This window comes from Nelumbo nucifera, chromosome 5 (genome assembly GCF_055504915.1).
Source record: "Nelumbo nucifera cultivar China Antique chromosome 5, China Antique-T2T, whole genome shotgun sequence".
In the NCBI taxonomy this organism is placed as follows: Eukaryota; Viridiplantae; Streptophyta; class Magnoliopsida; order Proteales; family Nelumbonaceae; genus Nelumbo; species Nelumbo nucifera.
The window spans coordinates 10,900,430-10,912,964 of NC_142653.1; positions in this window are offsets into that span (position 1 = coordinate 10,900,430).

The window sequence follows — 12,535 nt, forward strand, 5'->3', positions numbered from 1 at the left end:
TTTTATTAAAGCTTTATAATTTTTATTAATTATCTTTAAAATTAATACTCTTAATTTTTTGTAAGTATTAGTATTATTTTTTTATAAATTCCTTTTCTATTTTTATTAATTATTTTGTTATTTATGTTACAAATAATTAATACTTTTTTGTATTAATCATGATTAAATTTTATTTTTTTAAATTATTTATATTGTTTAAAAAACATAAGATATTTTTATTGTAGATCACCTCACATGTTGTATATGATATGCATGAAATAAAAAACAAAGTGTGGATTGAACAACACCACACCTTGTACAACGCCTACGAGGTGTGGTGTAGTTCACACCTGTAGTATCGATGAGAACAAACCACCCAATTTCGCATCCACACTATAGAATACCCACTTAAGCACAATATATGAGTTGGTCTGTGCTTGCCCACATTTTAAGTCCAATAAGCTTTTGCATGATGTGGTGTATTAGAGAACAAAAAAAAACTATAAAGGGGCCTTACCTAAAAACTTAAACTTTTAGGCTGAATGGTTTTTTGAAGTGGAGGATGAGTGACGAGTTATTTTATTATTGTTTGGCCCATTTATATATGCATAAAATGGTTACAAATGAGATATGTTTATGATGATACTTAATAGAGAAATGAAATACTTCCATTTTTTCTATTTTTTAAATAGTTAGATAAACTTGAGAGTTCGCTCATTAAATGAATAAACAATTGACTTGGGTTCCATTATATGGTACTATCAAAACTAAATGTCACTTTCTTTCAAATTTAATTACTTACACACATATATTGCTCTATAAGATAATGCAAATTCAGAATTAATTTATGATTAATCCATATTCTTTATTTTGTGGCTTTGGAAGGATTAGGGGTGCAAATGGATCAGATCATGATCCGATCTGATCCAAGACCTGATCCTATTTGGTAGAATTCAGATCACCTCAGTTTGGATCTTTGGATTGGATTGGATTCGAATCACCTCTATCCAATCTGAGAAGATCCGATCCGATGTATATTATATATTTATAAATCTAAATATATATAATACATATATATGTTATTTATTTATTTATAAATTTGTTATATTATTTATTTTTTTATAAAAAACATGTATATATATGATGAAAATAATTAAAAAATGTTAGTATTTTTTGTTTTTACTTTAATGAAAAAACATGTATATATCAGATCCGAAGATAATACATATATATGTTTTTATTTATTTGTTATATTATTTGTTTTTACTTTAATGAAAATAATTAAAAAACATGTATATATCAGATCCGAAGATCCAACTTACAACAGGATTCAAATTCAAATAGAGTCCTATCCGATCTGAACGAATTTTCAATTTGGATTAGATCCAACATAAACATTGTCGGATCGAGTTCGAATATACCCTGATTTGAATATGATCCGATCTGTTTGCATCCCTAGGAAGGATGCACCTAAGCAAAAGAATTTAGATAATCCACTAAAAAAATACTTCCCTTCCTAAAGAAAAGAAACCTAAACCTATAAGGATAAAAAAAAAAATCCAAAATTCAAGGTGGGTCAGTCAAACACTTCAAATTTCTCTTTGATGCAAGTTACTTTTTTCAGAAAATAGCCCTAGGCCATTCTTTTTTTAAGAAAAATAAATAAAATGGCAAATTTATTAATAATCATTAAAAACCGAGGGGGACATAAAGCTTAACCCTTAGGAGAAAAAAATAAACAAATAAAAGTATACAAAGGAGCACAACTCTAACCTATATTCTATGATCTCAATCATTCAACAAATAGATTGAATTACAACATCTCAAAAGTTGTGCAGGAGCGCCCTGTAGTTTTCTTCAATGCTCTGAACCAACAAGCAACGGATGAGCGCTGACGCACAAGTAACTCTACGAGTGATTGGTGCTCCAGCCATTGGGTGTTAATGGAAGAGGTATTTAACTCTACAAGGAACCATTCTGGGCTCCAGTTTTTAGGTCAAGCAGTTCAATTGTCCAGTTCCGGATAATTTGCTTTGACAAAGAACTTTAAAAAAAATAAAAAATGGTCAAAAACTGTTGTTCAAATTGACGGTTCAACTGTCTAAGTCAGCAGTTTATTGATCAAATCAACGGTTTTTAGCCAAAAGACAGTTTTAGAGTAAAACGGAATCGATTAAGTCACCGGTTCCTGATTTTTTAGGTCCAACCATCTGGTCCAGTCTGGTTTTGAAAACACTGCTTTTGAACGAGCAAGCACTAGAAAGTCAAAGGGTTGTTCTTTGACAAAAGTTTACAATCTCCTAAAAGAGCATCAATTCACCAAGGAGTAACACAAGATTGAATTACTGCTAAAAAGCTTCGATCTCCCTTAGAAAACATGGGAGGTAAGCCATTTTACTAAAATGGTGACTTCCATCATTTTCATTGATTTAATACCAGCAACCCTAAACCTACTATGCATCCATCCTTAATAGCACAATCAACATTTATGTATCCTTTTTGAGGTGTTTGTCATCTCTAAATACCTTCATAAGCCTTAGGCCATGTTTGGGAGTGCTTATGTTAAAAATAAGTGCTTATTGAATAAGTGTTTAAAAACAAGTGTTTATTTGAATAAGCACTTATTTGCATTTGGCACCCAACTTTTTAAGTGTTTATTTTAAAAAATAAGCATTTCTTTATATTGGGTGTTTGGTGGTCTTTTTCTCCAATAAGCACTTAAATAAACAATTGTGACTCTTTTGTCCTACATTTTATTTCAAATTTTCAAAATATTCAGTACAAAGTGAATGAATAAAAGTACTTTGACAGAAGTGACTTTATAAAAGTACTTTTACAAAAGTGCTTTCATAAAAGTACTTTGATAAAAGCACTTCCGTAAAAAAAATTTATAAAAGTACTTTTGTAAAAAGTGCTTTTATAAAAGTATTTTCGTAAAAGTGCTTTTGTAAAAGTGTTTTTACAAAAGTGTTTTTATAAACATGCTTTTATAAAAAAAACTTTCGGAAAAGTACTTTCATGAAAGTAGTTTTGTAAAAGTGATTTTATAAAAGTACTTTCATAAAGGTACTTTTGTAATAGTGCTTTCGTAAAAGTACTATCATAAAAGCATTTTTATAAAAGTGCTTTCATAAAAGTACTTTTATAAAAGTGCTTTCGTAAAAGTATTTTCATAAAAGTACTTTTATAAAAGTGTTTTCGTAAAAGTTCTTTCATAAAAGTGTTTTCGTGTAAAACTACTTTTAAAGATGTGCTTTCATTAAAAGTACTTTTATAAAAGTGATTTCATAAAGTTCTTTCGTAAAAATACTTTACTTTCGTAAAAGTTTCATAAAATTACTTTTATAAAAGTGCCATTTTAAAATTGTTTTTGTAAAAGGGTTATAATTGGTATTCTAAAAATTCAATTGGGACAATTATGAGAGAAAAATTAGGTTCAATTAGATTTAATTTATCTCTAAAGATAGTGAGGCAAAATTAGGTTCAATTTAACTTAATTCCTCTCCTTTCATTCATGGGTGTTAATTGGACTGGATTTAGTCCAACCCAATATGATTCCATTACAAATGGGCCAGATTCAATCCAATCTGATGAATATTTTGGACCATTTTGAACTGGTCTAATTTAATGTTTGAACCATCTATTTTGTTTAAATTAGTTTTAATTTAGATTTATTCCAACTCAAACCTAATCCATTTGGCACTTTTATTTTTATCCTCTATCAATGGATCAGATTTTGGTTCAATCTGACCCAATCCATTATAAATCTATTACCAATAAACCAGGTCCAATCCAATCCAATAAACAAGGTTCAAAATATTGTAATGTATTGGTTCGTATCAGATGATACGTACCGTTCCAATAAGAACCCGATACATGGAACACGTATAAATCATTTATTCCATTTCTTTTCGTATGTATCGACCGATACGGGCCTATATCGGGCTATTTTGGATATGTATTGGTTGATACGGGCCCGTATTGGATTGTTTCGAATATGCATCGGTCGATACGAGCCTGAAATACAAACCGAATCGTTTTTGTTCCCCTTCTTCCATTAATTTGGTTAATTTATATTTAATACCAAATCTCTCTCATTAATGTCATTTGTTACTCCTACATTTATGTCTAACTTCTCCTTCATTAATTAGTTAATTAGTCCTATATTTAAGACAAATTTGAATTTTAACACCTAATTCCAATTCTCTCATTAATTCGATTAATTAATTATCCTCTCTCTCATTAATTTCGTTTCGTTAGTATAAAAACTACAAATATTAACAATAGCAAGACTTAAACCTTGGCCACTAGATTTTAACGCCCATAACTTTGCCACTAAGCCATTCCAATTTGCTTGTTTTAATTATAAACATTTTTAGTTTTAAGTAAATTTTATCTTTTCTTAGTGGTGCTTATTAATAAATGCTGAAATTAATTTTTAAAACTTATATACTAATAAATATTAAGATAAATTATATTGGTTATTTGAAATTTGATGTATATATATATTCACATTTTAGTTTTTATTTTTTTGCTTTTTTCACATTTTAGTTATTTCATCATTTTTCAACGGTTACTAATTATATCTTGATATGTCACATGTTATATAAATATTAAAATATAATTTTTTTATATTTAATTAAATGACTTATTTAGAATCATATAAAACTTGTAAGTATTGTTACTAATATATTTTTTATGATTTATTTAAATTTTCTATCATATGTATACATATGTTATTTTTTTGTCCCTATCTATACATATCTAAAACATATCCTCATACATTTATTAAAATTATCTTTCCAATACATCTTAAGTTTCCAATACTTTGAACCTTACCAATAAATACCATGTCCATTCGATATATCGTATTGGTCCGTATAACCTTCCAAATGTTCCAAATTATGACAGTTTCATCCATCATTATTATTTGCCGAATTGATGCCGGCTATATTTGAAAAAAATAGGGAAAAAAAAAAGTAGAAGCCGGAGGGAAACATTGAACCATATAATTGACCACACGTATAGAGAATCTAGAATCATCATCAAATAATTGATAATTCTCACCCAAGAAAAAGAAAACATCCCACGTCTAAGAAATGGAAATGACCGCATAATACCTTTCTATATACTGAGTTTTTTTAGAAGAGTCTGACATTCTAATTATGATTAGCATCATTTCGAGTCTTGACTCCGCTAATTGTTTTTTGCCTGAATATTCTTTTCTTTAAGATCCATCCGAATATCTGATGGTGGATTCTAATCTTTTAAAAAACTATACACGTGGCAGCATAAGACGGCACCTCATTGATATGTAATGCGTATGACATCACGCTTCTTTTTCTTTCATTCTATTCGGTTCCTTTTCTTTCTTTCTTTCTTTTTGACCAAAGGAAAGGAGAGTTAAAAAGTAAAAACAAAAAACTCGAGTGGAGTGCAGGGTGCTATCCGTCATTTCGTTATCTTCGAACTCCTTTACTAGCGAATCTAGAAGCCTGGCGGTGGTATCGTGGCTTTCATGTACACACTACACACACAAGTTTCGGACCCTTATTGGCTGGCACTGGCAGTGCCGTCCAGCTCATACGCAAGGATCCCCAAGGATCTCCGGCCTTCCAGATCGGATGCCCCCCTTTGTCCTAGTCTGCAGAACCCCACACCTTGTGGGGGAGAGAAGATGTACGGAATTGGATGCAGACGTGGAACTTTCCCGAGAATGGACCCACTTTGACACCACTCCTTCTCGCGTGTGCTCTGTGAATGTGGAGTCCAATGTCACGGTCAAAGACAGCTGGACACGACACATCGGTGGCTCATTTCGAGAGAGTTCGGGTACGAGAAGGAATGGGGCGGCTCTGGTTACGGACTCGGGACTCGCAGCGGTCGGTACAGTACACGCCAACACGGCAATTAGTCGATTGCCCCTAATTTCCTCTATTTCAAAATTTTGGACTACCACAACCCTAACCCAAAATTAGTTTATAAGTGGGCTCACATCAGACATCTATGAGACTATGACCGGATTTACCCTGGTCCAGCCCATTCAAATCTGTAGCATACATGTCGTAAATGGGCCCATTGACATATAAATTAGTAACCAAACATCCTGCTGTGTGAGCTTTTGACCAATTGACCTGTAACATTAATTGATGGGACACTGGGGGTAGGAAAGAATGGCCTCTTCGTTTGGGTGAATGGTCTGAATTTTTTTTCATATTTACCGATTATGTCCTTATGTTTTCGTATTGTACTTTAGATGTTAAAGGTCCACTGCATCCAAACATCTTGCTATCACCCTCCAACACGGACTGAAGTGATGAGGCCTTATATGGGACCACTTTTAATAAAACTAAAAAAGAGGTAGATGCCTAGATTCCATGCCTCACTTTTCCTTAGGAGATGAGCCTGGTTTCTCATTTATACAATTATACCCCTTATTTTTTCTATATTTTACACACTTCTCATAACTAGGGCTACATTGAAATGATTGAACCAGCCCAAGAGATGTACCAAAATAATTATGTGGTATATTCATCTTATTTGTCTGTGTTTTCTGCCATGATCTAACTCATAAACTTAAAAAATAATATACGCATCTAAATGTTGTGAGACTGCTCTATGTAGAGTTGTAATACTTTATTTATTTAATTTAATTCTATCAACTTATATTAAAAAGGAAAAAAAATGCAAGTGCAAGTGATATGCATGGTTTACCAACCAAACTGTTCTATCTATATGGACTGTCAAGGTCTAGTTTTGAAGTAGACCATATAATAAAAGCTGAACTACAGATCGCGTAAGGATTAAAATATCAATAAGCCTCATATCCAAGTTAGGGTATCGATGCATATCAATATTACTGATACTTTCATGTTTTTTATTTTCATTTTTATTTTTTTTACTCTGTTAATTATATAATCATCAAAGGGTTGGGGCCCATATATCGAAAGTTTTATAAAAGGATTCTATATCAATGTATCCAAGCATATCTAGGTATAATATGCCCCTATCGATATCAATATTTTAATCCTTGGATTTAGGTCATTGGGTGATGTAGCCAAAGAACTAACTATTGTTTTGGAACACTCAAGATAGTGCTGGGTTGTCATGATCCAGCCATTAATCTGGACCATTCAAATGGTGTTCCGTGATGATCCGAATGCATGGATATATAGTTTGATATTAGCAAATAATATTACTTTTTGGTAAGCAAAAATAGCATTATCTATCACGAAACAGAATTCAAGTACAAATAGAATGCAAGAATTCAAGTAGCAGGAGACTTATTGATTAAAGATGTTATTTGATGCAAATTGTTTTTATTGCCTGATACAACACTAGTCAAAAGTTTCCAAATAGCATAAGGATAGGGGACAAAGTGGTTAATTGACCTCACATCACCTTAGAAGGCCAAGTCAACCTAAGAGCAGTTAACTTGGCCGAGATCGGATCTGCTCCTCACACCTGGTACCTCACAGGCGCCTCACATGCACATCCTATCATGCATTGGGAACATTTCTCGTACTTGTTAGTTATTATTCACGAGAGATGTTCCCAATGCACAGTGGATGTGCCTGTGAGGAGCAGATCCCATCACAACTTGGCCAAGCCAACTTGACTAAGCTCACCTAACCCTAATTGACTTGGTCGAATCGACTTGACCTGACCACGCTGATTTAATACCAACTCATGACACGCACATTTGATCAACCAAGGAAGCAACACATGGACATCCATTAAAGTATTAGCACCACCACATTCAAAGTAGGCCCGCTACCTACCACGTGCATGTAACGTGTTAACCTAGGGTGTGACAACTGAACCGAGCTCCAACCACTTGTGACTGTCGTGCCCATTCTTGAATGGAGCTCCTCTACCATAAATAGATGAGCCCCTCATTTGTTTCAACACACTACGTCGGATACTACACACAAGGCATACACCAAATAACTTAGCACACCTCACCTCATATCATGTCTAATTGAATTCTTCCAACTCATTTTCTATATTTTTGACATTACTGACTTGACCATCGGAATCCACACCTTGGGGTATCACCCAGAGCCTCTAACATTCCTTTATGATTATAGGTAACCCTCCTACAGCCAAGTCTCCCTAGACTCTAGGTGATAACCTCTCAACCAAGATTTGGTAGGACCTAATGGATTAATATTGTGTGGATAAAGAATTTCATTATTAACAAAGGCGGTGTTTGGCACCTTGGTTCTTTTTCATCACCTATTTATATTTATACTATTGTACCTCATCAAATATTATATATATATATATATACTAGTAAATATGTACATGGCAATTTTAGATGAAGATAGTAATATACATCCGAATTATTTTAAATTTTGTATATATTTCTAGGTGTATAAAATAATTCTATATTATAGTATTCCAAATGTTATATTTTATATTTTTTGTATTCTTATCTTTCTTTAATTTTTATTATTTAATTATGACATCATGGGTTGGCCCATATGACCCAGATGGGCTGACCTTACCCACACCTAGACAAAAGAACAATTTCATTTTTTGGTTCAATTTTGAAAAAAAAAAGTGATTTATATTGTTAAAAGTATTAGATATAGACCTAATAGCATAATATATTGGTGAGAAAGTATCTTAAATATATCATTTAATGAGAGAGAATGGACGTTAGTACCTCAAATATATGACTTAATGAGAGGGATTTGAATGAGGCAAAAAAATAATAGTTCGAATTACATTTTTTACATTTTTATAGTTCCATGTGTATAAAAATAATTCTTATTTATGACACTTGCTTTTGTTTAATATGATGAATATACAATATTAGAGGTGCACCCAAACGATTTTTCTTTTTTTGCAAAATTTATGTATTTTTTTCATTTTTTCATGTTTTTAATTTTTATTATTTAATTATGACATCAAATATTGGCACATTTGACCTAAAAGTTGAATTGTCGACCTAGACCAAATAGAAAATCAATTTCATTTTTTTATGGTTTTAAAATTTGTATTTCATTTGCATTATCAATGACAACAATTTTTGTTTATGACACTTTATTTTTCTTTAATATGATTAATATAAAATATTAGAGAAATGACCCATTTTTTCTACATATTTTATTTAACTGTGACATCATGGATTCACCCAATTGGCCCAAATGGTTGAATTGGCTTACCCACCACTCGGATGGAAGAATGATTTTGTTTTCTTTTTTTTTGTTAATTTGAAAAAATAAATAAATTAATGAAACCTCCCTTGAAGTTTCTAACCGTTGCTGAAATCTCCCCTGAAGTTTGGTGACTACAATCGTTTCCCTTGAATTTTCTAATACAGTTGCAAGTAGATCCCCCTCTCTTAGAATCATCTAACAAGAGGCACACAAATGTCCAAAATACCCATGTAGTTATTATTGAGGCTAGTTTTCGCATAACAAACAATACAAACTTTAAACAACAACAAAAAAGTTTAAATTTGTAACTTTACCTTTGAGGGATTCATATGAAAGGAAAATGTATAAAATAATTCAATTTCAGAAAAGATCGAAAGGGTTTGGGGTATTAATTGATATGAAGGGAAAACTTGGAAAATAAACATTTTAGTCAAAGTAACTACATAGTTATTTTGGACATTTTCATGCCTCTTATTAGAGGATTATAAGAGAAAGGTTATACTTGCAATTATGTTAAAGTTCAAGAGAGGTGATTGCAATTACCAAACTTCAAGGGAGGTTTACAGAAATGGTTAGAAACTTCAGTTTTAGCATTTTACCCTTTAAAAACAAGGGTTTCATATTGTTAAAAATTATTTTTGTATTTGATAAAGATCTAATTATTAGAATTATTAAATAAAAAAAATACTTCAAATACAAGATTTAATGTGAGAGAATTTGATTTAATACCTTAAATATATAACATAATGAGAGGGAATTAAAAAAGGTGAAAATTATAAATGGTATTACATTATTATCTCTTAGAATTAAAGAGAGACTAAATTAAAAAATAGGGGTAGTTTAGTAAAGTTCTACTCCCTCATTGGTACTTTTAATAATATAAATAAATATATTATATGGTAAAAGTAAATATACACAAAAATTCCGATTTCACATAAAAAATTTAAATTGCAATAAAAATTATTATTATTATTATTATTATTATTAAATTTTGTATTCTATTTCTATCATAAATAAAAATAAATTTTATTTTAAAAATTATTTTTATTTAATATGATGAATATATAACATTAGGAATGTTCCCAAATGTTTTAGACAAAATTCTATACTTTTTTATTTTTTGTGTTTTATATTTTTTAATTATTTATTATTCAATTATGACACCATGAGTTTCCTTGAAAAGTTGGATAATTGACCCACCATCTAAGTAGGAAAACAACTTTGCTTTTAGATCAATTTTAAATTATACATTTCATCTACATTATATAAATAATTTTTACTTATTAGATTTAATCTTTGTTTAATATAATTAATATATTAGAGATGTGTATAATTTTTTTATAATTTTTATATTATTTTGATTATTTGTACTTTTTCTTTTTAAAGATTTATTATTTAACCATGACATCATCGGTTAATCCATTTAACCCAACCCACAACCCAAAAAGGAAAATAGTTTGGCATTTATATTTTCTCTACTTTTTTTTGTGGTTCTATTTATTTTCTATTTTAAAATTTTATTATTTAACTATGCCATCATTTCATTTCTAGGTTGATTTTAGATTTGGCATTCCATTTTCATCATTAATAAAAAGACTTCTTATTGGTGAGGGGTAATTTGATCCTCCAAATCACATCACGACACATGGTCTTCGAGCAACACCTTGGTGCTGCATAAGCGAACTAGCTCGGCGAGTTAGCCTAAAACACCTCACCCAGGCCGAGCTGACAGGTCTCCCAGCTTACAGCAACTTGCCTCAGAGACCGGCAGAGCTACAGGATTTGATGGTGATTGGTGACCTGCCAAGCCAGCCCGTTGACTTGTCCCGAAGATACGTTAACAACTCGAGATCTCCAAAACATTAATGCCTCAACCGTTGGACCGACTTACCGCACTACATGCCTCAAAGTTACTCGGGCATATTGTAACCCCAATGCATATCTCGTAACTGATGTAATAACTCACCCGACCAAGGGGAAATAGTTCCGTGAAAAGATGAGACCCATTGTAAGAGGGCTCAGACCACTGACGCCTATATAAGACACTCATTTATACTTGTGAAGGTACACGCAATTACAAGCTCTCAAGCTCTTTCACTTTCTAAAGAACTCTCAAAGACTCTATCTGACTTAAGCATCGGAATGCCCACCTCGGGTAAAGACAACCCGGGCAATCTAACTCTTCCTCTTGCAAAACAAAACCAGCTCGGCCATCTCTAGCTCAACCTAGCATATCTCAGTCTGACAAGGTACTATCCGAATCAGAGTTTGAGTCATCTGACACGCGAGAGGAGCTAGATCGCGTGACATCACTTATATTTTACACTTATTTTGTTTAGTATAATGAATATACAATATTAGAGATATGCCCAATTATTTTCATTTTTTCTATATTTTATATTTTATTTATTTTAATTTTTATTATTACATTATGGCATTGATGATTAATTCATTTAACCCCAAATGGCTGAATTGCTTACCCACCATCGAGAGGGAAGAAAATGATTTTGTTTTCAAATTACTTTTCAAAATATTTATTTTTATACTATTAAAATTAATGTTGAGGGTTTAATTAATAGAATTTAATGATGAGAAAAATATATCTCAAATATAGGATTTAATAAGAGAGAAGAGAATAGGAAAATAGTTTTATTTCTAATTGGTTTTAAATTTTTTATTCCATTTTCATAATTAATAAAAACATTTCTTATTTATCATAATTATTATTGTTTAATATGTCGAATATATGATATTAAAAATGTTCCTAAATTTTTCTTTAATTTCTATATATTTTTTGAATTTTTTATCTATTTCGAATTTTTTATTATTTAATTGTGGCAACATGAGTTGGCCTATTTGACCCAAAATGGTTTACTTTCTTACCACCCTAGATGAAAACATTATTTTTTTCATGTAGATTTTAAAAGTACAAGTTTTTATTTTATTGGAATTATTAATTTATTATGTATGGATTTAATTAGTGGAATTTAGTGATGAGAATAAATAAAATTTATTATGTATGGATTTAATGTGAGATTTAATGAAGGAATTGAATGCATTGAATAATAGTATTCAATTTACATTTCTTACCCTCACAATAAAGGGACCATATTTAAAAAATTGGGTAGTTTAGTCAAGAAAAATTCCTGAAATTTTAGAGGCTATTTGTACTTTTTATAGTAGTATAGATATATAATGGTGTATTAGTGTCATTGTTACATATACACTATTATATGCATCATATCTACACAGACTCATAAGGTGATTTAGAAAAATGGTTTTAAGCAATGGTTTAAAAACCAATTTGGAACTGGAACCGCTTTAGCCACTGGTTTTTGGGTTAGAAATTCGATCATATGGTTCGAATAGATGGTCCATTCCAGATTAAA